This window comes from Phyllobates terribilis, unplaced genomic scaffold, assembly GCF_046119375.1.
Source record: "Phyllobates terribilis strain yellow unplaced genomic scaffold, ASM4611937v1 Scaffold_76__1_contigs__length_6945272, whole genome shotgun sequence".
In the NCBI taxonomy this organism is placed as follows: Eukaryota; Metazoa; Chordata; class Amphibia; order Anura; family Dendrobatidae; genus Phyllobates; species Phyllobates terribilis.
In genome coordinates this window covers 6,773,485-6,799,513 of record NW_027362836.1, presented here as the reverse complement: position 1 = coordinate 6,799,513, position 26,029 = coordinate 6,773,485, and the positions used below count along the sequence as shown (strand labels likewise).

The 26,029-nt window shown below is 43.0% G+C and overlaps 12 non-coding genes across 12 annotated transcripts; all 12 read left to right on the top strand.

The window, feature by feature from the left end:
* The first annotated feature begins 711 nt into the window (after nt 1–711).
* Nucleotides 712–902, top strand: LOC141196884 (U2 spliceosomal RNA). The gene has a single exon (XR_012269274.1). It is a non-coding gene; the product is annotated as a U2 spliceosomal RNA (small nuclear RNA).
* Nucleotides 903–7,292: 6,390 nt separating this feature from the next.
* Nucleotides 7,293–7,479, top strand: LOC141196904 (U2 spliceosomal RNA). Its single transcript, XR_012269293.1, has one exon. It is a non-coding gene; the product is annotated as a U2 spliceosomal RNA (small nuclear RNA).
* Nucleotides 7,480–8,594: 1,115 nt separating this feature from the next.
* On the top strand, nt 8,595–8,785 carry LOC141196960 (U2 spliceosomal RNA). The gene has a single exon (XR_012269314.1). It is a non-coding gene; the product is annotated as a U2 spliceosomal RNA (small nuclear RNA).
* A 1,115-nt stretch (nt 8,786–9,900) lies between these two features.
* On the top strand, nt 9,901–10,091 carry LOC141196959 (U2 spliceosomal RNA). The gene has a single exon (XR_012269313.1). It is a non-coding gene; the product is annotated as a U2 spliceosomal RNA (small nuclear RNA).
* Nucleotides 10,092–16,696: 6,605 nt separating this feature from the next.
* Nucleotides 16,697–16,885, top strand: LOC141196905 (U2 spliceosomal RNA). The gene has a single exon (XR_012269294.1). It is a non-coding gene; the product is annotated as a U2 spliceosomal RNA (small nuclear RNA).
* Nucleotides 16,886–18,000: 1,115 nt separating this feature from the next.
* On the top strand, nt 18,001–18,191 carry LOC141196891 (U2 spliceosomal RNA). The gene has a single exon (XR_012269281.1). It is a non-coding gene; the product is annotated as a U2 spliceosomal RNA (small nuclear RNA).
* Nucleotides 18,192–19,306: 1,115 nt separating this feature from the next.
* LOC141196957 (U2 spliceosomal RNA) lies at nt 19,307–19,497 on the top strand. The gene has a single exon (XR_012269311.1). It is a non-coding gene; the product is annotated as a U2 spliceosomal RNA (small nuclear RNA).
* A 1,115-nt stretch (nt 19,498–20,612) lies between these two features.
* LOC141196956 (U2 spliceosomal RNA) lies at nt 20,613–20,803 on the top strand. Its single transcript, XR_012269310.1, has one exon. It is a non-coding gene; the product is annotated as a U2 spliceosomal RNA (small nuclear RNA).
* A 1,109-nt stretch (nt 20,804–21,912) lies between these two features.
* LOC141196890 (U2 spliceosomal RNA) lies at nt 21,913–22,103 on the top strand. Its single transcript, XR_012269280.1, has one exon. It is a non-coding gene; the product is annotated as a U2 spliceosomal RNA (small nuclear RNA).
* Nucleotides 22,104–23,218: 1,115 nt separating this feature from the next.
* Nucleotides 23,219–23,409, top strand: LOC141196955 (U2 spliceosomal RNA). Its single transcript, XR_012269309.1, has one exon. It is a non-coding gene; the product is annotated as a U2 spliceosomal RNA (small nuclear RNA).
* A 1,115-nt stretch (nt 23,410–24,524) lies between these two features.
* On the top strand, nt 24,525–24,715 carry LOC141196944 (U2 spliceosomal RNA). The gene has a single exon (XR_012269308.1). It is a non-coding gene; the product is annotated as a U2 spliceosomal RNA (small nuclear RNA).
* Nucleotides 24,716–25,830: 1,115 nt separating this feature from the next.
* On the top strand, nt 25,831–26,021 carry LOC141196933 (U2 spliceosomal RNA). Its single transcript, XR_012269307.1, has one exon. It is a non-coding gene; the product is annotated as a U2 spliceosomal RNA (small nuclear RNA).
* The last annotated feature ends 8 nt before the right edge of the window (nt 26,022–26,029 follow it).

Genomic DNA, 26,029 nt, shown 5'->3' with positions numbered 1-26,029 from the left:
TCACCTGAGCTAACAGGTATGTGCGCTGGTTACTCTGCTGCGCTTAAAATTTCTTTTTTGGTTTGCTACAATGCCTTTTCTGAAACGTTGTCTCCTTCTGCTGGAACACTGACTTCTTTCATTTAATGCCTGCAGACTATAAAAGAGAACCCAACCCAAAAAGTTTTGTTGATTAGTCTGTGGCATTCTGTTAAACTGTTGCTTATGGCGGTCTCTGTGAGCTTCTCAGCGACATTCAGCCAGCCAGGTATCCTGCCTGCAGTAGATGGAATGTGGCAATGGAACGCTGGCTGCGCGTGTCATAATAGGCTCTGAGCCTTTATATACCTGTGCACAGCAGCAGCCACCTTCAGTCTGCTGCTGGACAGCCAGCAGCAGCAGCAGCAGGAGAGGTATGTAATCAGGAGCCCTCCTGCTAAGGGTAGACAGCTGCTCGTTCCACCCCACCCCCCGCCTTAATTGGTTCTCCTCCCTTCCAACGGTGTTGAGGCGGGTGGGAACAGCAGGGGGTGAAGGTGCTGTGTTTAAAGAGGTGGAGTTATGCAGATCTAAAACGCGTGGATTGCAGCAGCAGCAAGCCGAAAAGTGCAGGCATGTAAGGGATCTAGAGGTTGACAACATGTCTTCTTAACGGGAGTCCAGGAGCTCATCTCCACAAATGGACTTTTCAGGATCCTTGGGTGGCTCCGTAGTTTGAAACCAATTCTGGTTATCGCTTCTCGGCCTTTTGGCTAAGATCAAGTGTAGTATCTGTTCTTATCAGTTTAATATCTGATACGTCCCCTATCTGGGGACCATATATTAAATGGATTTTTAGAACAGGGAGATGGAAAAAGAGCTTGCTCTGTCCACTCCATGCATTGACCTGGTATTGCAGTATCTCCAGGACCGGTGCACCCCTTCTTTAATGCAGTTTCTAAAATCAGAAAGAATTGAATTCAATGTTTTTTGTTCATTTTGCTTGTTTGTCGGATTTTGGGATGGACTCTTTGGCTTTGCTTTTCTTCTCCTCATTGGATTTTTCATGTTCAAAGTTGCAGAAGCCAGATTACAAGCTCATTTTGGTTCAACTTCAGCAACTGTGCATTGCATTGCCATGTAATGTGATGCAATGCTATCTTTCTAGCTCTCCCTTTTTACTTCCTTTTGGATAAACAGACATATTAGGCAAGCATTTTGGAGCTTTCACCTAAATAACTACAGGTGGTGAGATAAGCTGCACAATATAATTGACCTTTCAGTATATTGTTGCACACACACCATCTATTTAGCAAATGCCCTTGTTATCAACAGCAGCCTTTTAAACTCACCTGAGCTAACAGGTATGTGCGCTGGTTACTCTGCTGCGCTTAAAATTTCTTTTTTGGTTTGCTACAATGCCTTTTCTGAAACGTTGTCTCCTTCTGCTGGAACACTGACTTCTTTCATTTAATGCCTGCAGACTATAAAAGAGAACCCAACCCAAAAAGTTTGGTTGATTAGTCTGTGGCATTCTGTTAAACTGTTGCTTATGGCGGTCTCTGTGAGCTTCTCAGCGACATTCAGCCAGCCAGGTATCCTGCCTGCAGTAGATGGAATGTGGCAATGGAACGCTGGCTGCGCGTGTCATAATAGGCTCTGAGCCTTTATATACCTGTGCACAGCAGCAGCCACCTTCAGTCTGCTGCTGGACAGCCAGCAGCCGCAGCAGCAGGAGAGGTATGTAATCAGGAGCCCTCCTGCTAAGGGTAGACAGCTGCTCGTTCCACCCCACCCCCCGCCTTAATTGGTTCTCCTCCCTTCCAACGGTGTTGAGGCGGGTGGGAACAGCAGGGGGTGAAGGTGCTGTGTTTAAAGAGGTGGAGTTATGCAGATCTAAAACGCGTGGATTGCAGCAGCAGCAAGCCGAAAAGTGCAGGCATGTAAGGGATCTAGAGGTTGACAACATGTCTTCTTAACGGGAGTCCAGGAGCTCATCTCCACAAATGGATTTTTCAGGATCCTTGGGTGGCTCCGTAGTTTGAAACCAATTCTGGTTATCGCTTCTCGGCCTTTTGGCTACGATCAAGTGCTTTATTGCAGGAGATTGTGGTTGAAGGGCACTCGGGTACCCCTCTCCTTGGCCTGGCAGGATCGTCCACTTTGGTGGACTTAACCTGCTTGCTGCTATTAGGGAGAGGGCTTAGTCCCAGGGTAACGAGTTGCGATCCCCCAGCTTCCAGGTGTTTTTCGCTGCAAGAACACTGGGAGCGCAGATTGCAAGCGGCTGCAATTTGCAACCTTGTTGCGTTTTTCCATGGAGGTTGACCCTAACCTCGTGCCTCTTTATGCGAGGCTAAAAAACTCTATCCGAGTTCACTTCACGGCGGGTGGCTCGGATATGAGGAAATTAGGGTATGTAGTCCAGGACGTGCTCAGGAACCTTCTTGGCGTACAAAGGAATGAAATTCTCTCCATCCAGGATTATCCCAGAAGAGGTGACTATGACATCACATTCACCGGAGAAGGTATTTTTAGAGATGTACTAGAAAAGTTAAAAAAAGTTGAAAATAGTCCTGTTTTGAAAGGGATACAAATTGTTGAGCACGTCCTGGATGAGGTAAGACTGGTTATTGTAAAAATATTTTCGCCCTTTGTTTCTGCTCCAGAAGTAATGTCATTTCTAGCAATTTATTTTAAAAGTGTTAAATGTATTGGGAAGATATTAAACAAATATAACATATGGACATCTAAGTGGAAATTCCTTGTGAAGTGTACAAGAGATCCAAATACACCAGGTGGTATACGGCTCCCCCCTGCCCGTTTCAAAATTGGGCAAACAAATGGGGATTTCTTCTTTTCTGGGATGCCAGTATATTGCAGAAATTGTGGGCGCTATGGTCATTCAAAAGAAAACTGTCATGTATCATGTAGAAATTGTGCTAGTGAAGAACATGAGACAAAAGAATGCCCTAAGGAAAAGAAATGCAGTTTTTGCCAGACTCCAGGTCACTTTTATTTTTCTTGCCCTCACAGATTTCGGGAAGATGAGCAAAAGGGGAAGTCCAAGACGTCCGACCAAGGACCAAAAGATCAGACCACCCCTCAGGAGGAGGAACAACAACCTGGAGCCTCTGGAGACAATAAGGGCGTACCAAATAGTGAAGTGTCTCCAGAGTCTATGACAGGTAAAATACCAAATCCCAAAACCTGGCTGCAGGACCTGCGGGAGTCCAAAAGGAGGGCTGAGAAGGAGCAGAAAGGCACTACTGGTAAGGTCAAAAGGGACCGGCAAAAGGCCGACACAGAAGCCCATGCCCAGTCTGGGTCTCCTAGTGCTGAGGGCGCTGAGTGGATAAAGGTGGGTCCTAAGAAAAAGAAAAAGGGTGGTTCGGAGGAGGCAGCAGGAGGTGAACAGATGGACACTTCTCCAGAAGGGGACGTGGACGCTGGACCCTCAGGGGTTTCGGTCTCCGCTGCTACAGGTGGGGACCGGGATCTTGCTGCCTCTGAAGAGTCAGAGGCTCTGCCTTGTGCGCAACCTCCTCCTATAGGACGACCTTCTACAGGTCAAACAGGGGCGGCGGAACCCCTCGGGGACCCACCTGATGAGGAACTGCATGGCCAGCCAATGGAGACCCAGCGGGTTCTGCCAGCCAGCCCTCCGAGCTATGCCAGTGTAGCGTCGGGTTTATATAAATGTGGTAATCTTTCCTCCTCCACGGAGACTCTCGTGACGATACTATCAGATGAGGAGGGAGGCGCAAGCCCAGTGGTCTGATCAGATTCATCGGACAGGTAAATCCGTTGCTCTTAGTTACCTAAGTAAAATTTCTACATTTTCTAATGATGGCTGAACTCAAAGGTATTTCCCTCAACGTGAGAGGCATAAAATCTAACACGAGAAGAACTGCTCTTTTTAATTTTTTTACGTGTTTTACTGCATCTGTATTTTTTCTGCAAGAATGTAATATCCCACATGAAATGTCATATCAAAAATATAAAGATGAGTGGAAGTGTGGGCCATCTGTCTGGTCCGGATCGAATGCTGCAGGATCAGCGGGTGTAGCCATACTTTTTAAAGGGAACGTTTTAATTGATTTTATTCAGGAAATTTTACCAGGTCGTATTTTATTAGTGAAAGCTTTTATTGATGGTATTAGATGGCAGTTTTTAAATTTTTATGGATCCCCAGAGAAAAATGAAAGAGCCGAAATGCTTGATCTTTTACCATTATTTATTAATAACTCTGAACCTTTTATCTTAGCAGGGGATTTTAATTGTGTTTTAAAAGGTGAAAACCGGCGCTCCAGCTCTGTAAGCAGGAACTACGATAAAACCTCAGGTATGCTACATGATATAGTCAAAGATGCTAAATTGATAGACATATATAAAGAGTGTCATAGTGACAGCCCAGAGGACGCCGGTTTCACTTGGAGCAATGCTAATTGTAGCTCTAGGATTGATTTTATTTTTGGTTCAGATAAAACAATACCTGCCAAATGTGAAGTTTTAACTAATATATTTTCAGACCATAAACTTTTATCCTTTACCATAAAAGTAAATGACAACAAAAAATGTGGTAAGAAAAGCTGGAAAATGAACGTATCCCTTTTAACCGACCCGCAGATTTTATCAGATTTTATTGAGTTTTATAGGAAATGTAGAAAAGGGAAAAAAACAAATGAGACTATGAGTGTATGGTGGGATAGAATGAAAGTAAAAATAAAAGACTTTTTTATTAAAAAGAGTATATGTAGAGCCAAAGAAAAATATGAAGAATATAGAATTTTAAATACCCGCCTACAAACATTATTTAAGCTCAGAGACAATGGGATAGATGTACAAGTTGATATTTCAAACTTAAAAGAAGAGATTTCAAAATGGCTAGAACAAAAAGGAAAAGAGATAATTTTTCGTTCTAGAGTACAACATATAGAAGAAAATGAAAAGTGTTCCAGATATTTTTTTAGGAAAAATAAAAAAGAAAAAGTGATAATTGACCATATAGATGGTGAGAATAATCTAAAAAATATGCTGGGTAAAGTTGAGGTTTTTTTTTCTAATCTTTTTAATGGAAAAAATATAGATAATAAATTAATGGATGATTCGCTGCAAGGACTAACAGCTGTTTTAGATCCCGCATCCCAAGAGTTTTTATCCCAAGTTTTAACGGAACAAGAAGTGTTAAAAACTATTAAAAGTTTTAAAACTGGAAAGGTCCCTGGTCCTGATGGCATCCCAATAGAATTTTATGTATGTTTTTATGATATTTTAAAAGATGATTTGTTTTATTTGTTTACTGAGGTTTTTAATAATAAGGTTTTATTAAATTCCTGGAAGAAAGGTGAAGTCTCCCTCCTATACAAAAAAGGCGATAAATCAATATTAGAAAACTGGAGACCAATAACACTTTTAAATTGTGACTATAAAATAATGGCTAAAATTTGTGCAAATCGTCTAAAAGAAGTCATCAGCAAAGTTATTCATTCTAATCAAGTGTGTGGGGTGCCGGGGCGCAGTATATGGGACAATCTGAATTTAGTGAAAGACTGTATTGAGGATGTGAAAGACAGAAAGGGGAAAATGGCGATTTTATCTATTGATTTTGAAAAAGCATTTGACCGTGTCTCACACTTTTATCTTTTTAAAGTTTTAGAGAAAATGGGCATACCAGAAGGGTTTTTACTATCGCTTAAAGCATTTTACAAGGATTGTACAAGTAAGATTTTAGTGAATGGTTTTAAGACACAAGAGGTATTTTTACGGTCAGGGGTGAAACAGGGATGCCCTCTGTCCCCCTTACTGTTTATCTGTGCACTGGAACCAATGTTATGTGCAATACGCCAAAATAAACAGATATGCGGTGTCCCTCTGCCTGGAAGCGGTGGTTTGGAGGCCAAGGTTGTAGGCTACATGGATGACGTGGCGGTCTTGTGTACAGATGCACCATCACTTACGGCCACTCTCCATCAAGTGCAATCCTTTTGTCTAGCTTCTGGTTTTAAAATCAATTTTAATAAGTGTAACATTTTAAGTGTTGGGGGGATGATTTTACGTGATGTACCAATTAATGTCTCCGAATCCATTTCCATTTTAGGTATATCATTCACTGAAAATAATGATGGTTATAATAGTTGGGAAACAGTTACACAGAAAGTAAATACGAAAATATGTATGTGGAACATGAGGAGACTTACAATGGAGGGTAAAGTATTGGTTTTAAAGATGGTGATTTTACCTCTTTTATTGTATCTTAGCATGGTTTTCCCCCCGCCTGTTAATGTTTTAAAAAAGATAACCAAAACCTGTTTTACCTTCTTTTGGAACTCAAAAATGGAAAAGCTGAAAAGAGAAATCGTGATGAAATCAAAAGTAAAAGGTGGTAAAGATTTTCCAGATTTTAATAGGTTTCTTTTAATCCATCTGTTCGTTTACTGTTTTAATGCCCTTTTTAAGAATCACTATTGGTCCTTTTTTATGCGTTTTAATACAGGATTTTTTATGAGAAAGTTTGGATGGTATGAAGTTAATATATCTGTGCCCCATGCTTTTAATTTGTCGACGCATTATGAGATTTTAAGGAAAATAGTGTCCGATTTTAATTTAGGGACTAAAAAAATAGAGGAATTAAGAAATAGTAAGAAACTAATTAAAGAAATACGTAAAAGTGAGGAAATATGTAATGTTGACAGATATGATGATGACAAATCTATGTCTATCTGGAAAATGATTAACGTTTTTTATCTTTTTAATGAACAGAGAGATCTGGCTTGGAGTTGCATGCACCGCTGTCTTCCTTGCCGGGCATTCCAATACAGAAGAGGATTTGTGAGGTCTGCCATCTGCCCAAGAGCCGGATGCCAAGACGAGGAAACGGTGGAACATCTATTATGGACATGTAATTTTGCAAAGGATTTCTGGAGAAGACTGCTCCCCCTACTGGAAAGGGTGGCAGACCTCAAGGACTTTACATATAAAACTGTGCTATACGGACTTATGGAATGCCCCACAATGGACCAGTACACAATGGCTTGGAAGACAGTGAACTGCGCCAAGTCATCTCTCTGGAAAGCGCGCAACATTGCTATTTTTAAACAAGATGTTTTATCAGTGAATGATGTTTTAAGTTTATGTTTATGTGAAATGTATACTTATTATTTAATTGACAAAAAGAAGAATGTACATATTTCCAAAAAATGGCTTGTTGACCAATGGAACCTAATTATTTAAAATCTTTGTATTTTTTTGTTTTGTAAATTTCATTTGTCTTTTAACGTTTGGTATTTGTGTAATTATGCTTGTTATTTGTTAAAGTTTTAATAAACGGTTTTATCCCTCTGCAGGGGATAGCCAAATTAAAAAAAATCTGTTCTTATCAGTTTAATATCTGATACGTCCCCTATCTGGGGACCATATATTAAATGGATTTTTAGAACAGGGAGATGGAAAAAGAGCTTGCTCTGTCCACTCCACGCATTGACCTGGTATTGCAGTATCTCCAGGACCGGTGCACCCCTTCTTTAATGCAGTTTCAAAAATCAGAAAGAATTGAATTCAATGTTTTTTGTTCATTTTGCTTGTTTGTCGGATTTTGGGATGGACTCTTTGGCTTTGCTTTTCTTCTCCTCATTGGATTTTTCATGTTCAAAGTTGCAGAAGCCAGATTACAAGCTCATTTTGGTTCAACTTCAGCAACTGTGCATTGCATTGCCATGTAATGTGATGCAATGCTATCTTTCTAGCTCTCCCTTTTTACTTCCTTTTGGATAAACAGACATATTAGGCAAGCATTTTGGAGCTTTCACCTAAATGACTACAGGTGGTGAGATAAGCTGCACAATATAATTGACCTTTCAGTATATTGTTGCACACACACCATCTATTTAGCAAATGCCCTTGTTATCAACAGCAGCCTTTTAAACTCACCTGAGCTAACAAGTATGTGCGCTGGTTACTCTGCTGCGCTTAAAATTTCTTTTTTGGTTTGCTACAATGCCTTTTCTGAAACGTTGTCTCCTTCTGCTGGAACACTGACTTCTTTCATTTAATGCCTGCAGACTATAAAAGAGAACCCAACCCAAAAAGTTTGGTTGATTAGTCTGTGGCATTCTGTTAAACTGTTGCTTATGGCGGTCTCTGTGAGCTTCTCAGCGACATTCAGCCAGCCAGGTATCCTGCCTGCAGTAGATGGAATGTGGCAATGGAACGCTGGCTGCGCGTGTCATAATAGGCTCTGAGCCTTTATATACCTGTGCACAGCAGCAGCCACCTTCAGTCTGCTGCTGGACAGCCAGCAGCAGCAGCAGCAGGAGAGGTATGTAATCAGGAGCCCTCCTGCTAAGGGTAGACAGCTGCTCGTTCCACCCCACCCCCCGCCTTAATTGGTTCTCCTCCCTTCCAACGGTGTTGAGGCGGGTGGGAACAGCAGGGGGTGAAGGTGCTGTGTTTAAAGAGGTGGAGTTATGCAGATCTAAAACGCGTGGATTGCAGCAGCAGCAAGCCGAAAAGTGCAGGCATGTAAGGGATCTAGAGGTTGACAACATGTCTTCTTAACGGGAGTCCAGGAGCTCATCTCCACAAATGGACTTTTCAGGATCCTTGGGTGGCTCCGTAGTTTGAAACCAATTCTGGTTATCGCTTCTCGGCCTTTTGGCTAAGATCAAGTGTAGTATCTGTTCTTATCAGTTTAATATCTGATACGTCCCCTATCTGGGGACCATATATTAAATGGATTTTTAGAACAGGGAGATGGAAAAAGAGCTTGCTCTGTCCACTCCACGCATTGACCTGGTATTGCAGTATCTCCAGGACCGGTGCACCCCTTCTTTAATGCAGTTTCTAAAATCAGAAAGAATTGAATTCAATGTTTTTTGTTCATTTTGCTTGTTTGTCGGATTTTGGGATGGACTCTTTGGCTTTGCTTTTCTTCTCCTCATTGGATTTTTCATGTTCAAAGTTGCAGAAGCCAGATTACAAGCTCATTTTGGTTCAACTTCAGCAACTGTGCATTGCATTGCCATGTAATGTGATGCAATGCTATCTTTCTAGCTCTCCCTTTTTACTTCCTTTTGGATAAACAGACATATTAGGCAAGCATTTTGGAGCTTTCACCTAAATAACTACAGGTGGTGAGATAAGCTGCACAATATAATTGACCTTTCAGTATATTGTTGCACACACACCATCTATTTAGCAAATGCCCTTGTTATCAACAGCAGCCTTTTAAACTCACCTGAGCTAACAGGTATGTGCGCTGGTTACTCTGCTGCGCTTAAAATTTCTTTTTTGGTTTGCTACAATGCCTTTTCTGAAACGTTGTCTCCTTCTGCTGGAACACTGACTTCTTTCATTTAATGCCTGCAGACTATAAAAGAGAACCCAACCCAAAAAGTTTGGTTGATTAGTCTGTGGGATTCTGTTAAACTGTTGCTTATGGCGGTCTCTGTGAGCTTCTCAGCGACATTCAGCCAGCCAGGTATCCTGCCTGCAGTAGATGGAATGTGGCAATGGAACGCTGGCTGCGCGTGTCATAATAGGCTCTGAGCCTTTATATACCTGTGCACAGCAGCAGCCACCTTCAGTCTGCTGCTGGACAGCCAGCAGCAGCAGCAGCAGGAGAGGTATGTAATCAGGAGCCCTCCTGCTAAGGGTAGACAGCTGCTCGTTCCACCCCACCCCCCGCCTTAATTGGTTCTCCTCCCTTCCAACGGTGTTGAGGCGGGTGGGAACAGCAGGGGGTGAAGGTGCTGTGTTTAAAGAGGTGGAGTTATGCAGATCTAAAACGCGTGGATTGCAGCAGCAGCAAGCCGAAAAGTGCAGGCATGTAAGGGATCTAGAGGTTGACAACATGTCTTCTTAACGGGAGTCCAGGAGCTCATCTCCACAAATGGACTTTTCAGGATCCTTGGGTGGCTCCGTAGTTTGAAACCAATTCTGGTTATCGCTTCTCGGCCTTTTGGCTAAGATCAAGTGTAGTATCTGTTCTTATCAGTTTAATATCTGATACGTCCCCTATCTGGGGACCATATATTAAATGGATTTTTAGAACAGGGAGATGGAAAAAGAGCTTGCTCTGTCCACTCCACGCATTGACCTGGTATTGCAGTATCTCCAGGACCGGTGCACCCCTTCTTTAATGCAGTTTCTAAAATCAGAAAGAATTGAATTCAATGTTTTTTGTTCATTTTGCTTGTTTGTCGGATTTTGGGATGGACTCTTTGGCTTTGCTTTTCTTCTCCTCATTGGATTTTTCATGTTCAAAGTTGCAGAAGCCAGATTACAAGCTCATTTTGGTTCAACTTCAGCAACTGTGCATTGCATTGCCATGTAATGTGATGCAATGCTATCTTTCTAGCTCTCCCTTTTTACTTCCTTTTGGATAAACAGACATATTAGGCAAGCATTTTGGAGCTTTCACCTAAATAACTACAGGTGGTGAGATAAGCTGCACAATATAATTGACCTTTCAGTATATTGTTGCACACACACCATCTATTTAGCAAATGCCCTTGTTATCAACAGCAGCCTTTTAAACTCACCTGAGCTAACAGGTATGTGCGCTGGTTACTCTGCTGCGCTTAAAATTTCTTTTTTGGTTTGCTACAATGCCTTTTCTGAAACGTTGTCTCCTTCTGCTGGAACACTGACTTCTTTCATTTAATGCCTGCAGACTATAAAAGAGAACCCAACCCAAAAAGTTTGGTTGATTAGTCTGTGGCATTCTGTTAAACTGTTGCTTATGGCGGTCTCTGTGAGCTTCTCAGCGACATTCAGCCAGCCAGGTATCCTGCCTGCAGTAGATGGAATGTGGCAATGGAACGCTGGCTGCGCGTGTCATAATAGGCTCTGAGCCTTTATATACCTGTGCACAGCAGCAGCCACCTTCAGTCTGCTGCTGGACAGCCAGCAGCAGCAGCAGCAGGAGAGGTATGTAATCAGGAGCCCTCCTGCTAAGGGTAGACAGCTGCTCGTTCCACCCCACCCCCCGCCTTAATTGGTTCTCCTCCCTTCCAACGGTGTTGAGGCGGGTGGGAACAGCAGGGGGTGAAGGTGCTGTGTTTAAAGAGGTGGAGTTATGCAGATCTAAAACGCGTGGATTGCAGCAGCAGCAAGCCGAAAAGTGCAGGCATGTAAGGGATCTAGAGGTTGACAACATGTCTTCTTAACGGGAGTCCAGGAGCTCATCTCCACAAATGGACTTTTCAGGATCCTTGGGTGGCTCCGTAGTTTGAAACCAATTCTGGTTATCGCTTCTCGGCCTTTTGGCTAAGATCAGGTGCAGTGATCTAAAGGTTGCTGCCTTGGTCTCGGCTAGGAGGTGCCTGGGGTACCCGACTTGTTGGCCTTGGGGGATCGCTCTCTCTTAACGGAGGGAGCTTCACCTCCTTGCAGCTATTGGCAGGTCGGCTTAGTCCCCGGACAACGGGGAGCGATCGCGTCTTGTCTTCGGGGCGACCCGAGGAAATAAGGGCGTTTTCCTTTGCTGAGCTTTATCGCTTAGTGGGCTGTGTAAGTTCTTGGGGTACCCCTCCCTCGGTCTTGGGTTTGTTCCTGCTTTTGTGGGATTCATTCCCTTGTTACTATTGGGGGAGGGCTTAGTCCCTGAGGGCCGAAAATGCCTTTTTCTTTTGGATTTGCGGTGGGGGAGACTCCACTGCGACAGTCCATTAGAATCATGGTGGATGAATGCCAGCGCCATGAGACGAATCTGCAGTACATCGTGCATGAGATTCTTTTTGGGTTCTTCCACCTGGAGCGAGATAAGATCCTGTGTCTTTACGATCAGGAATTCCGTGGGCGATATACCATTTCCTTTATGGCTAAATCATGCTGTGATAATATCCATGCAGCACTGATGGTTGCGGACAAGGACGATGAGAGACTGAACGGGCTGAGCTTTGACTTCCTGTACGGTGAAGAGGAAGTACCCTTGGTGATCTTCATGTACAGCCCATTCGTCTCTGAGGGCGATATCGAAACCTTTTTGAAGCGTTACTGCAAGTCAGTGCGCTTCTCACATGATATCCTCAACTCCCAGCGCTTCTGGAATGGGAAGAGGAAATACCTGGTGAAGTTCCATCCAGATCAGAGCGGCATTGGTGGTCTTCACCACCCGCCTGCTAATTTTGCCATTGGTAATGTCAGGGGATTCCTACGCTACCCAGGAATGCCCCTTCAATGCCGGAATTGTCATGAATATGGGCATACACGAGAAAATTGTACAAGGGCTCATGTAGTCTTTTGCAACAAGTGCGGTAAGAGTGGGCACACCTCCGCTACGTGTGACTCTGAGATCGTATGTAACCTATGTGGGAAGGCAGGTCACGCCTTCAGGAATTGTCCGAGCAAAAAGTCAAAAACATATGACATGTTTAAGTCAGGTCAACTGACTATCCAAGAATACTTCGGAGGGAGTATTACTACACCTGCCCCTGGACCTGGGTTGGCGCACGCTGACGGGTCCGGAACAAATCCTTCAACGGCTCCGCCAGAGGGCCCGCTGGTAGTTCCACAGAAGGACGGTCGTAGGGGTTCCATAAGATTAACCGAGGGTTCGCTCTCTGTGGAATTGATCGATGTTCTGGCTCTAGATGTTGCCGTATCTCAGAGTCAAGAGGAAGGGTCCTCATCCAGCATGAATGCACCACCGGCATTATGTGGAACTGAGGAGACCTCTAGTACCCCGATTAAGCAAGCACCCAGATTCGCCACACCATCATCGGTGATCTTGGGTAAGGGCAAAAAGGGTACGCTCCTTAATCGATCAACCAGTGTGTCGGATAGAGAGACCTCTAGGGCGCGAAGTAAAAAGGACCCGGCTAAGACCCAGTCGAGCCCTGGTCCTCGAACCAGAAGTCGCAGTAGTTCCGTGACCAGACCAGAGGACAAGACGACCCAGAGGGATGACACCCGTTCCATAGACCAGACCGCCATGAGGACTGCAGATGCACAGGACTTGGAAAAGATGGACAGCTCCCAGCCTCTGAAAAGGCAACGGGAGGACGTAAAGCAACCTGATATCCAAAGAAAACACGGATGTCGAGGTCCAGATGAGGAGTCAAAAGTGGATGATGCCTTTTTGCCTGCTTCAGATCCCGGTAATATTAAACAAATCCTGACCCCTGGAGATGCGGAGGAGGAGGTGCCGTGTATTGACTTCTTCCCATCTTCAGATCCTGATTCTTCTTAATGTCTGTTCCTTTTAAAATCTCCTCACTAAATGTGAGGTCCCTAAAGAGCCCTACACGTAGGGCTGCTTTATTTTCTTATTTAGAGACATTGGACTTTGATTTCTGGTTTCTACAAGAATGTGGTATACAGAGTAATTTAAATTATAAGGACTTAAAAGAAGACTGGAAACTGGGCGCTTCTGTGTGGTCCGGTGCTAATGACTGTCGTGCTGCCGGAGTTGGACTACTTTGCCGTGGACATTCTACCATCATTCAATCTGTGACTGAAATTATACCTGGCAGAGCTATTTTAATACATCTTGTTTTTAATGGACTTTCTTTACGTTTATTAAATGTGTACGCTCCTCCTGGGAAGCAGGAAAGGGCGGATTTACTTGAAATATTGCCATTATTTTGTGTTGGGTCAACCCCCCTGCTAGTGGGAGGAGATTTTAATTGTTTACGTGATGGGGAATCCCGGCAGGGTGGGGATGTGAATCGTAAAGACCGTACCTCCTATTTGTTGAAAAGTTTAATTGATGATTTTAGATTACAGGACTGCTGGAAGGAACTCTTGCCGGCGGATCCAGGTGTTACATGGTCCAATGGAAGAGTTTCTTCTAGAATTGATTTCATATTTGCTTCTACTGCCTTTAAACCTTGTAAATGTTTTCTTTTATCTAATTTATTCTCTGATCATAAAGTTTTATCTGTGTTTTTAGAGTTAGCAGGGGAACAAAATACCTCAAGAGGCCCATGGAGATTAAATACAACTCTCCTAGAGGATATTGATATTCAAAAGAGGTTTGTGCAGGCCTACCAGTGCTGGCAATCAAAGAGAGACCCCCGCGCCTCGATGCTGGATTGGTGGGAGAGCATTAAACCTAAGATTAAATTATTTTTTATTAAGGCAGGGAAAATGAAAGCAAAAAAGAAAAAGCAGTGGTTTTATGTTTTTAATATGAGATTACAAGTACTCTTTAAACTAAAAGAAGTTGGTATTGATGTGGATGATGATATTGCAAATCTTAAGTCTGAAATAAAAAATGCTCTTAATGAAAAAGGAAAACAAATAATTTTTAACTCCCATGTACAGCACCTGGAGGAAGGAGAGAAATGCTCCCGATTCTTCTTCAAAAAGGTAATGGGGAGGAGGGACGCAATCCTAAATCTTGAAGGTGAAAATGATATTAAGGGTATGTTAGGAAAAGCTTTTAATTTTTATCAACTTCTTTTTAACACTAAAGTTATAGATCCATCCTTTTTAGAGTATGCTATTAATTCCCTTGATTTTAAGTTAGATATTTTAGACCAGGGTATTTTATCTAGGGATCTCACCAGTGAGGAACTTTTACAGATTTTTAAAAGTTTCTCCAGTGGGAAAGCCCCTGGGGAAGACGGTCTACCGATTGAGTTTTATCTGACTTTTTGGGGAATTTTAAAGAACGATATGTTTTTATTGTTTAAAGAAGCTTTTAATACTAATAAATTACCCCCATCTTGGAGGAGAGGTCTGGTATCTTTAATATATAAAAAAGGGGATAGGAGCCAACTTAAAAACTGGCGGCCTATTACGCTTTTAAACCTTGATTATAAAATTTTAGCTAAACTTATTGCAGTCCGTTTAAAACCCTTTATAGCCAAATTAATTCACCCTAACCAGGTATGTGGTGTTCCCGGAAGAACCATAGCTGAGTCCCTCAACATAATTAGGGATACCATATGGTATTCAAAAGAGAGAAGTCAAAACCTTGCTATTTTATCCTTAGACTTTGAAAAAGCTTTTGACAGGGTATCGCATGAATTTCTTTTTATGGTTCTTAAAAAAATGGCGTTTCCAGAGAAAATTTTAACCCGCATTATGCTTTTATATCATTCTTGTTTTAGTCAAATTTCTGTAAATGGGTTTTTAACGAAGGGGGTTCCTCTATTATCAGGGGTGAAACAAGGGTGCCCTCTCTCACCACTGCTCTTTATCTGTGTTATGGAACCACTATTAACCATACTGAGAAAAGATAAAGTAATTAAAGGGGTACCTATTCCCGGGAGTAGGGGTATGCAACTTAAAGCCCTAAGTTACATGGATGATGTTACCATACTATGTCCAGATTCCACATCTCTGAGGAGGGTATTGAGAAACACACAATTTTTCTGTGAAGCCTCAGGTTTTAAATTAAATATAGATAAATGTGACTGTTTTAATGTGGGGGGATGGGACTCCTCTTTGACCCCTGGGATAGTGATACAGAAAAATCACATAAAAATTTTAGGAATTATTTTTAACCAAGCCAATGAGGGGGACCCTAACTGGGACTCTGCAATGGATAAAATAGAAAAAAAGATCTCATTGTGGAATTTAAGGAACCTTAGTATGGAAGGTAAAATTTTAATTATTAAAGCTGTTTTAATTCCCATTATGTTGTATGTTGCAATGGTGTTTCCCCCTTCCAATTTACAAATCAAGAAAGTAACAAGAATTGTTTTTATGTTTTTATGGGGTTCAAAAATGGAAAAGTTAAAAAGAGATCTGATGTACAAATGTAAATCTAATGGAGGTAAAGATGTACCCAATTTTTTTACCTTTTTCCATATAAAGTATTTCTGCTTCTGTTTTAAGGTTTTTAAATCTGATGGCATTTTTAGTTATTTTTTAAAATATGCAGCAGGAATGATTTTTAAAAGGTGGTTTAGCCTACCTTTAAGTTCTCCTGTGCTCCTGTGCCCACCTAAACAGTATGTGATACTTGAGAAAACGGTCAGACTTTTAGGTCTCCAGGAATTGGAGCCTGATATATTGGGGGACCAAAGGAAGGTATCTATTGCTTGCAGACACTCTGAGGACACAATTCCTGTCTCCAATTTTTCACAGGCAAGGTCCAAAACGGTGTGGCGAAATGTGTACGGGAAATATCTTGCAAATGTACACAAGGACCTTGCCTGGGCTATCGTCCACCAGTGCCTCCCTACCCGTGAGTTTCAACATAGGCGGGGGCTGGTGGCGAGAGCCAAATGTCCAAGAGATATATGCGGGGAAAGTGAGTCTGTATTGCATCTCTTTTGGAATTGTCATTTTGCACAGGAGGTTTGGAGAAAGGTAGGCCCACTTTTAAAATGGGCATGTGGCCTGAAAGATTTTAATCACTTTTATGTCTTTTATGGTCTTTTTAAGTGTCCAAATTTTAAACAATTCCGAGTTGCCTGGATTATTATTAATTGTTTTAAAAATGGCATGTGGAAAGTTAGAAATATTTTACTCTTCAAACATGATCATATTGATTCAACAGACTGTATAAAAATTGCTTTAAGTGAAATGTATATTTACTATCTCAGAGATAAAAAACTGTATGGAGCAAAAGAAGCGGCTTCTATGTGGTGTGTACAATTATGGAACACAATTAGTGGTAATTAAATAAACCCAAGTACATCTGTAATTATGATTTTCTTAATTGTTACAATGGTTTTATGATGGTAAATTGTGTTTTTACAAAAAACTTGAATTGATTATTATCATGTTTTATCATTTTATTGTAATGTTATAAATGTTCTTTTTTAAAACCTTTGTAAATATACTTTTGAATCAATAAAATTGCGTTGAAACCTTATCTGTTCTTATCAGTTTAATATCTGATACGTCCCCTATCTGGGGACCATATATTAAATGGATTTTTAGAACAGGGAGATGGAAAAAGAGCTTGCTCTGTCCACTCCACGCATTGACCTGGTATTGCAGTATCTCCAGGACCGGTGCACCCCTTCTTTAATGCAGTTTCTAAAATCAGAAAGAATTGAATTCAATGTTTTTTGTTCATTTTGCTTGTTTGTCGGATTTTGGGATGGACTCTTTGGCTTTGCTTTTCTTCTCCTCATTGGATTTTTCATGTTCAAAGTTGCAGAAGCCAGATTACAAGCTCATTTTGGTTCAACTTCAGCAACTGTGCATTGCATTGCCATGTAATGTGATGCAATGCTATCTTTCTAGCTCTCCCTTTTTACTTCCTTTTGGATAAACAGACATATTAGGCAAGCATTTTGGAGCTTTCACCTAAATAACTACAGGTGGTGAGATAAGCTGCACAATATAATTGACCTTTCAGTATATTGTTGCACACACACCATCTATTTAGCAAATGCCCTTGTTATCAACAGCAGCCTTTTAAACTCACCTGAGCTAACAGGTATGTGCGCTGGTTACTCTGCTGCGCTTAAAATTTCTTTTTTGGTTTGCTACAATGCCTTTTCTGAAACGTTGTCTCCTTCTGCTGGAACACTGACTTCTTTCATTTAATGCCTGCAGACTATAAAAGAGAACCCAACCCAAAAAGTTTGGTTGATTAGTCTGTGGCATTCTGTTAAACTGTTGCTTATGGCGGTCTCTGTGAGCTTCTCAGCGACATTCAGCCAGCCAGGTATCCTGCCTGCAGTAGATGGAATGTGGCAATGGAACGCTGGCTGCGCGTGTCATAATAGGCTCTGAGCCTTTATATACCTGTGCACAGCAGCAGCCACCTTCAGTCTGCTGCTGGACAGCCAGCAGCAGCAGCAGCAGGAGAGGTATGTAATCAGGAGCCCTCCTGCTAAGGGTAGACAGCTGCTCGTTCCACCCCACCCCCCGCCTTAATTGGTTCTCCTCCCTTCCAACGGTGTTGAGGCGGGTGGGAACAGCAGGGGGTGAAGGTGCTGTGTTTAAAGAGGTGGAGTTATGCAGATCTAAAACGCGTGGATTGCAGCAGCAGCAAGCCGAAAAGTGCAGGCATGTAAGGGATCTAGAGGTTGACAACATGTCTTCTTAACGGGAGTCCAGGAGCTCATCTCCACAAATGGACTTTTCAGGATCCTTGGGTGGCTCCGTAGTTTGAAACCAATTCTGGTTATCGCTTCTCGGCCTTTTGGCTAAGATCAAGTGTAGTATCTGTTCTTATCAGTTTAATATCTGATACGCCCCCTATCTGGGGACCATATATTAAATGGATTTTTAGAACAGGGAGATGGAAAAAGAGCTTGCTCTGTCCACTCCACGCATTGACCTGGTATTGCAGTATCTCCAGGACCGGTGCACCCCTTCTTTAATGCAGTTTCTAAAATCAGAAAGAATTGAATTCAATGTTTTTTGTTCATTTTGCTTGTTTGTCGGATTTTGGGATGGACTCTTTGGCTTTGCTTTTCTTCTCCTCATTGGATTTTTCATGTTCAAAGTTGCAGAAGCCAGATTACAAGCTCATTTTGGTTCAACTTCAGCAACTGTGCATTGCATTGCCATGTAATGTGATGCAATGCTATCTTTCTAGCTCTCCCTTTTTACTTCCTTTTGGATAAACAGACATATTAGGCAAGCATTTTGGAGCTTTCACCTAAATAACTACAGGTGGTGAGATAAGCTGCACAATATAATTGACCTTTCAGTATATTGTTGCACACACACCATCTATTTAGCAAATGCCCTTGTTATCAACAGCAGCCTTTTAAACTCACCTGAGCTAACAGGTATGTGCGCTGGTTACTCTGCTGCGCTTAAAATTTCTTTTTTGGTTTGCTACAATGCCTTTTCTGAAACGTTGTCTCCTTCTGCTGGAACACTGACTTCTTTCATTTAATGCCTGCAGACTATAAAAGAGAACCCAACCCAAAAAGTTTGGTTGATTAGTCTGTGGCATTCTGTTAAACTGTTGCTTATGGCGGTCTCTGTGAGCTTCTCAGCGACATTCAGCCAGCCAGGTATCCTGCCTGCAGTAGATGGAATGTGGCAATGGAACGCTGGCTGCGCGTGTCATAATAGGCTCTGAGCCTTTATATACCTGTGCACAGCAGCAGCCACCTTCAGTCTGCTGCTGGACAGCCAGCAGCAGCAGCAGCAGGAGAGGTATGTAATCAGGAGCCCTCCTGCTAAGGGTAGACAGCTGCTCGTTCCACCCCACCCCCCGCCTTAATTGGTTCTCCTCCCTTCCAACGGTGTTGAGGCAGGTGGGAACAGCAGGGGGTGAAGGTGCTGTGTTTAAAGAGGTGGAGTTATGCAGATCTAAAACGCGTGGATTGCAGCAGCAGCAAGCCGAAAAGTGCAGGCATGTAAGGGATCTAGAGGTTGACAACATGTCTTCTTAACGGGAGTCCAGGAGCTCATCTCCACAAATGGACTTTTCAGGATCCTTGGGTGGCTCCGTAGTTTGAAACCAATTCTGGTTATCGCTTCTCGGCCTTTTGGCTAAGATCAAGTGTAGTATCTGTTCTTATCAGTTTAATATCTGATACGTCCCCTATCTGGGGACCATATATTAAATGGATTTTTAGAACAGGGAGATGGAAAAAGAGCTTGCTCTGTCCACTCCACGCATTGACCTGGTATTGCAGTATCTCCAGGACCGGTGCACCCCTTCTTTAATGCAGTTTCTAAAATCAGAAAGAATTGAATTCAATGTTTTTTGTTCATTTTGCTTGTTTGTCGGATTTTGGGATGGACTCTTTGGCTTTGCTTTTCTTCTCCTCATTGGATTTTTCATGTTCAAAGTTGCAGAAGCCAGATTACAAGCTCATTTTGGTTCAACTTCAGCAACTGTGCATTGCATTGCCATGTAATGTGATGCAATGCTATCTTTCTAGCTCTCCCTTTTTACTTCCTTTTGGATAAACAGACATATTAGGCAAGCATTTTGGAGCTTTCACCTAAATAACTACAGGTGGTGAGATAAGCTGCACAATATAATTGACCTTTCAGTATATTGTTGCACACACACCATCTATTTAGCAAATGCCCTTGTTATCAACAGCAGCCTTTTAAACTCACCTGAGCTAACAGGTATGTGCGCTGGTTACTCTGCTGCGCTTAAAATTTCTTTTTTGGTTTGCTACAATGCCTTTTCTGAAACGTTGTCTCCTTCTGCTGGAACACTGACTTCTTTCATTTAATGCCTGCAGACTATAAAAGAGAACCCAACCCAAAAAGTTTGGTTGATTAGTCTGTGGCATTCTGTTAAACTGTTGCTTATGGCGGTCTCTGTGAGCTTCTCAGCGACATTCAGCCAGCCAGGTATCCTGCCTGCAGTAGATGGAATGTAGCAATGGAACGCTGGCTGCGCGTGTCATAATAGGCTCTGAGCCTTTATATACCTGTGCACAGCAGCAGCCACCTTCAGTCTGCTGCTGGACAGCCAGCAGCAGCAGCAGCAGGAGAGGTATGTAATCAGGAGCCCTCCTGCTAAGGGTAGACAGCTGCTCGTTCCACCCCACCCCCCGCCTTAATTGGTTCTCCTCCCTTCCAACGGTGTTGAGGCGGGTGGGAACAGCAGGGGGTGAAGGTGCTGTGTTTAAAGAGGTGGAGTTATGCAGATCTAAAACGCGTGGATTGCAGCAGCAGCAAGCCGAAAAGTGCAGGCATGTAAGGGATCTAGAGGTTGACAACATGTCTTCTTAACGGGAGTCCAGGAGCTCATCTCCACAAATGGACTTTTCAGGATCCTTGGGTGGCTCCGTAGTTTGAAACCAATTCTCGTTATCGCTTCTCGGCCTTTTGGCTAAGATCAAGTGTAGTATCTGTTCTTATCAGTTTAATATCTGATACGTCCCCTATCTGGGGACCATATATTAAATGGATTTTTAGAACAGGGAGATGGAAAAAGAGCTTGCTCTGTCCACTCCACGCATTGACCTGGTATTGCAGTATCTCCAGGACCGGTGCACCCCTTCTTTAATGCAGTTTCTAAAATCAGAAAGAATTGAATTCAATGTTTTTTGTTCATTTTGCTTGTTTGTCGGATTTTGGGATGGACTCTTTGGCTTTGCTTTTCTTCTCCTCATTGGATTTTTCATGTTCAAAGTTGCAGAAGCCAGATTACAAGCTCATTTTGGTTCAACTTCAGCAACTGTGCATTGCATTGCCATGTAATGTGATGCAATGCTATCTTTCTAGCTCTCCCTTTTTACTTCCTTTTGGATAAACAGACATATTAGGCAAGCATTTTGGAGCTTTCACCTAAATAACTACAGGTGGTGAGATAAGCTGCACAATATAATTGACCTTTCAGTATATTGTTGCACACACACCATCTATTTAGCAAATGCCCTTGTTATCAACAGCAGCCTTTTAAACTCACCTGAGCTAACAGGTATGTGCGCTGGTTACTCTGCTGCGCTTAAAATTTCTTTTTTGGTTTGCTACAATGCCTTTTCTGAAACGTCTCCTTCTGCTGGAACACTGACTTCTTTCATTTAATGCCTGCAGACTATAAAAGAGAACCCAACCCAAAAAGTTTGGTTGATTAGTCTGTGGCATTCTGTTAAACTGTTGCTTATGGCGGTCTCTGTGAGCTTCTCAGCGACATTCAGCCAGCCAGGTATCCTGCCTGCAGTAGATGGAATGTGGCAATGGAACGCTGGCTGCGCGTGTCATAATAGGCTCTGAGCCTTTATATACCTGTGCACAGCAGCAGCCACCTTCAGTCTGCTGCTGGACAGCCAGCAGCAGCAGCAGGAGAGGTATGTAATCAGGAGCCCTCCTGCTAAGGGTAGACAGCTGCTCGTTCCACCCCACCCCCCGCCTTAATTGGTTCTCCTCCCTTCCAACGATGTTGAGGCGGGTGGGAACAGCAGGGGGTGAAGGTGCTGTGTTTAAAGAGGTGGAGTTATGCAGATCTAAAACGCGTGGATTGCAGCAGCAGCAAGCCGAAAAGTGCAGGCATGTAAGGGATCTAGAGGTTGACAACATGTCTTCTTAACGGGAGTCCAGGAGCTCATCTCCACAAATGGACTTTTCAGGATCCTTGGGTGGCTCCGTAGTTTGAAACCAATTCTGGTTATCGCTTCTCGGCCTTTTGGCTAAGATCAAGTGTAGTATCTGTTCTTATCAGTTTAATATCTGATACGTCCCCTATCTGGGGACCATATATTAAATGGATTTTTAGAACAGGGAGATGGAAAAAGAGCTTGCTCTGTCCACTCCACGCATTGACCTGGTATTGCAGTATCTCCAGGACCGGGGCACCCCTTCTTTAATGCAGTTTCTAAAATCAGAAAGAATTGAATTCAATGTTTTTTGTTCATTTTGCTTGTTTGTCGGATTTTGGGATGGACTCTTTGGCTTTGCTTTTCTTCTCCTCATTGGATTTTTCATGTTCAAAGTTGCAGAAGCCAGATTACAAGCTCATTTTGGTTCAACTTCAGCAACTGTGCATTGCATTGCCATGTAATGTGATGCAATGCTATCTTTCTAGCTCTCCCTTTTTACTTCCTTTTGGATAAACAGACATATTAGGCAAGCATTTTGGAGCTTTCACCTAAATAACTACAGGTGGTGAGATAAGCTGCACAATATAATTGACCTTTCAGTATATTGTTGCACACACACCATCTATTTAGCAAATGCCCTTGTTATCAACAGCAGCCTTTTAAACTCACCTGAGCTAACAGGTATGTGCGCTGGTTACTCTGCTGCGCTTAAAATTTCTTTTTTGGTTTGCTACAATGCCTTTTCTGAAACGTTGTCTCCTTCTGCTGGAACACTGACTTCTTTCATTTAATGCCTGCAGACTATAAAAGAGAACCCAACCCAAAAAGTTTGGTTGATTAGTCTGTGGCATTCTGTTAAACTGTTGCTTATGGCGGTCTCTGTGAGCTTCTCAGCGACATTCAGCCAGCCAGGTATCCTGCCTGCAGTAGATGGAATGTGGCAATGGAACGCTGGCTGCGCGTGTCATAATAGGCTCTGAGCCTTTATATACCTGTGCACAGCAGCAGCCACCTTCAGTCTGCTGCTGGACAGCCAGCAGCAGCAGCAGCAGGAGAGGTATGTAATCAGGAGCCCTCCTGCTAAGGGTAGACAGCTGCTCGTTCCACCCCACCCCCCGCCTTAATTGGTTCTCCTCCCTTCCAACGGTGTTGAGGCGGGTGGGAACAGCAGGGGGTGAAGGTGCTGTGTTTAAAGAGGTGGAGTTATGCAGATCTAAAACGCGTGGATTGCAGCAGCAGCAAGCCGAAAAGTGCAGGCATGTAAGGGATCTAGAGGTTGACAACATGTCTTCTTAACGGGAGTCCAGGAGCTCATCTCCACAAATGGACTTTTCAGGATCCTTGGGTGGCTCCGTAGTTTGAAACCAATTCTGGTTATCGCTTCTCGGCCTTTTGGCTAAGATCAAGTGTAGTATCTGTTCTTATCAGTTTAATATCTGATACGTCCCCTATCTGGGGACCATATATTAAATGGATTTTTAGAACAGGGAGATGGAAAAAGAGCTTGCTCTGTCCACTCCACGCATTGACCTGGTATTGCAGTATCTCCAGGACCGGTGCACCCCTTCTTTAATGCAGTTTCTAAAATCAGAAAGAATTGAATTCAATGTTTTTTGTTCATTTTGCTTGTTTGTCGGATTTTGGGATGGACTCTTTGGCTTTGCTTTTCTTCTCCTCATTGGATTTTTCATGTTCAAAGTTGCAGAAGCCAGATTACAAGCTCATTTTGGTTCAACTTCAGCAACTGTGCATTGCATTGCCATGTAATGTGATGCAATGCTATCTTTCTAGCTCTCCCTTTTTACTTCCTTTTGGATAAACAGACATATTAGGCAAGCATTTTGGAGCTTTCACCTAAATAACTACAGGTGGTGAGATAAGCTGCACAATATAATTGACCTTTCAGTATATTGTTGCACACACACCATCTATTTAGCAAATGCCCTTGTTATCAACAGCAGCCTTTTAAACTCACCTGAGCTAACAGGTATGTGCGCTGGTTACTCTGCTGCGCTTAAAATTTCTTTTTTGGTTTGCTACAATGCCTTTTCTGAAACGTTGTCTCCTTCTGCTGGAACACTGACTTCTTTCATTTAATGCCTGCAGACTATAAAAGAGAACCCAACCCAAAAAGTTTGGTTGATTAGTCTGTGGCATTCTGTTAAACTGTTGCTTATGGCGGTCTCTGTGAGCTTCTCAGCGACATTCAGCCAGCCAGGTATCCTGCCTGCAGTAGATGGAATGTGGCAATGGAACGCTGGCTGCGCGTGTCATAATAGGCTCTGAGCCTTTATATACCTGTGCACAGCAGCAGCCACCTTCAGTCTGCTGCTGGACAGCCAGCAGCAGCAGCAGCAGGAGAGGTATGTAATCAGGAGCCCTCCTGCTAAGGGTAGACAGCTGCTCGTTCCACCCCACCCCCCGCCTTAATTGGTTCTCCTCCCTTCCAACGGTGTTGAGGCGGGTGGGAACAGCAGGGGGTGAAGGTGCTGTGTTTAAAGAGGTGGAGTTATGCAGATCTAAAACGCGTGGATTGCAGCAGCAGCAAGCCGAAAAGTGCAGGCATGTAAGGGATCTAGAGGTTGACAACATGTCTTCTTAACGGGAGTCCAGGAGCTCATCTCCACAAATGGACTTTTCAGGATCCTTGGGTGGCTCCGTAGTTTGAAACCAATTCTGGTTATCGCTTCTCGGCCTTTTGGCTAAGATCAAGTGTAGTATCTGTTCTTATCAGTTTAATATCTGATACGTCCCCTATCTGGGGACCATATATTAAATGGATTTTTAGAACAGGGAGATGGAAAAAGAGCTTGCTCTGTCCACTCCACGCATTGACCTGGTATTGCAGTATCTCCAGGACCGGTGCACCCCTTCTTTAATGCAGTTTCTAAAATCAGAAAGAATTGAATTCAATGTTTTTTGTTCATTTTGCTTGTTTGTCGGATTTTGGGATGGACTCTTTGGCTTTGCTTTTCTTCTCCTCATTGGATTTTTCATGTTCAAAGTTGCAGAAGCCAGATTACAAGCTCATTTTGGTTCAACTTCAGCAACTGTGCATTGCATTGCCATGTAATGTGATGCAATGCTATCTTTCTAGCTCTCCCTTTTTACTTCCTTTTGGATAAACAGACATATTAGGCAAGCATTTTGGAGCTTTCACCTAAATAACTACAGGTGGTGAGATAAGCTGCACAATATAATTGACCTTTCAGTATATTGTTGCACACACACCATCTATTTAGCAAATGCCCTTGTTATCAACAGCAGCCTTTTAAACTCACCTGAGCTAACAGGTATGTGCGCTGGTTACTCTGCTGCGCTTAAAATTTCTTTTTTGGTTTGCTACAATGCCTTTTCTGAAACGTTGTCTCCTTCTGCTGGAACACTGACTTCTTTCATTTAATGCCTGCAGACTATAAAAGAGAACCCAACCCAAAAAGTTTGGTTGATTAGTCTGTGGCATTCTGTTAAACTGTTGCTTATGGCGGTCTCTGTGAGCTTCTCAGCGACATTCAGCCAGCCAGGTATCCTGCCTGCAGTAGATGGAATGTGGCAATGGAACGCTGGCTGCGCGTGTCATAATAGGCTCTGAGCCTTTATATACCTGTGCACAGCAGCAGCCACCTTCAGTCTGCTGCTGGACAGCCAGCAGCAGCAGCAGCAGGAGAGGTATGTAATCAGGAGCCCTCCTGCTAAGGGTAGACAGCTGCTCGTTCCACCCCACCCCCCGCCTTAATTGGTTCTCCTCCCTTCCAACGGTGTTGAGGCGGGTGGGAACAGCAGGGGGTGAAGGTGCTGTGTTTAAAGAGGTGGAGTTATGCAGATCTAAAACGCGTGGATTGCAGCAGCAGCAAGCCGAAAAGTGCAGGCATGTAAGGGATCTAGAGGTTGACAACATGTCTTCTTAACGGGAGTCCAGGAGCTCATCTCCACAAATGGACTTTTCAGGATCCTTGGGTGGCTCCGAAGTTTGAAACCAATTCTGGTTATCGCTTCTCGGCCTTTTGGCTAAGATCAAGTGTAGTATCTGTTCTTATCAGTTTAATATCTGATACGTCCCCTATCTGGGGACCATATATTAAATGGATTTTTAGAACAGGGAGATGGAAAAAGAGCTTGCTCTGTCCACTCCACGCATTGACCTGGTATTGCAGTATCTCCAGGACCGGTGCACCCCTTCTTTAATG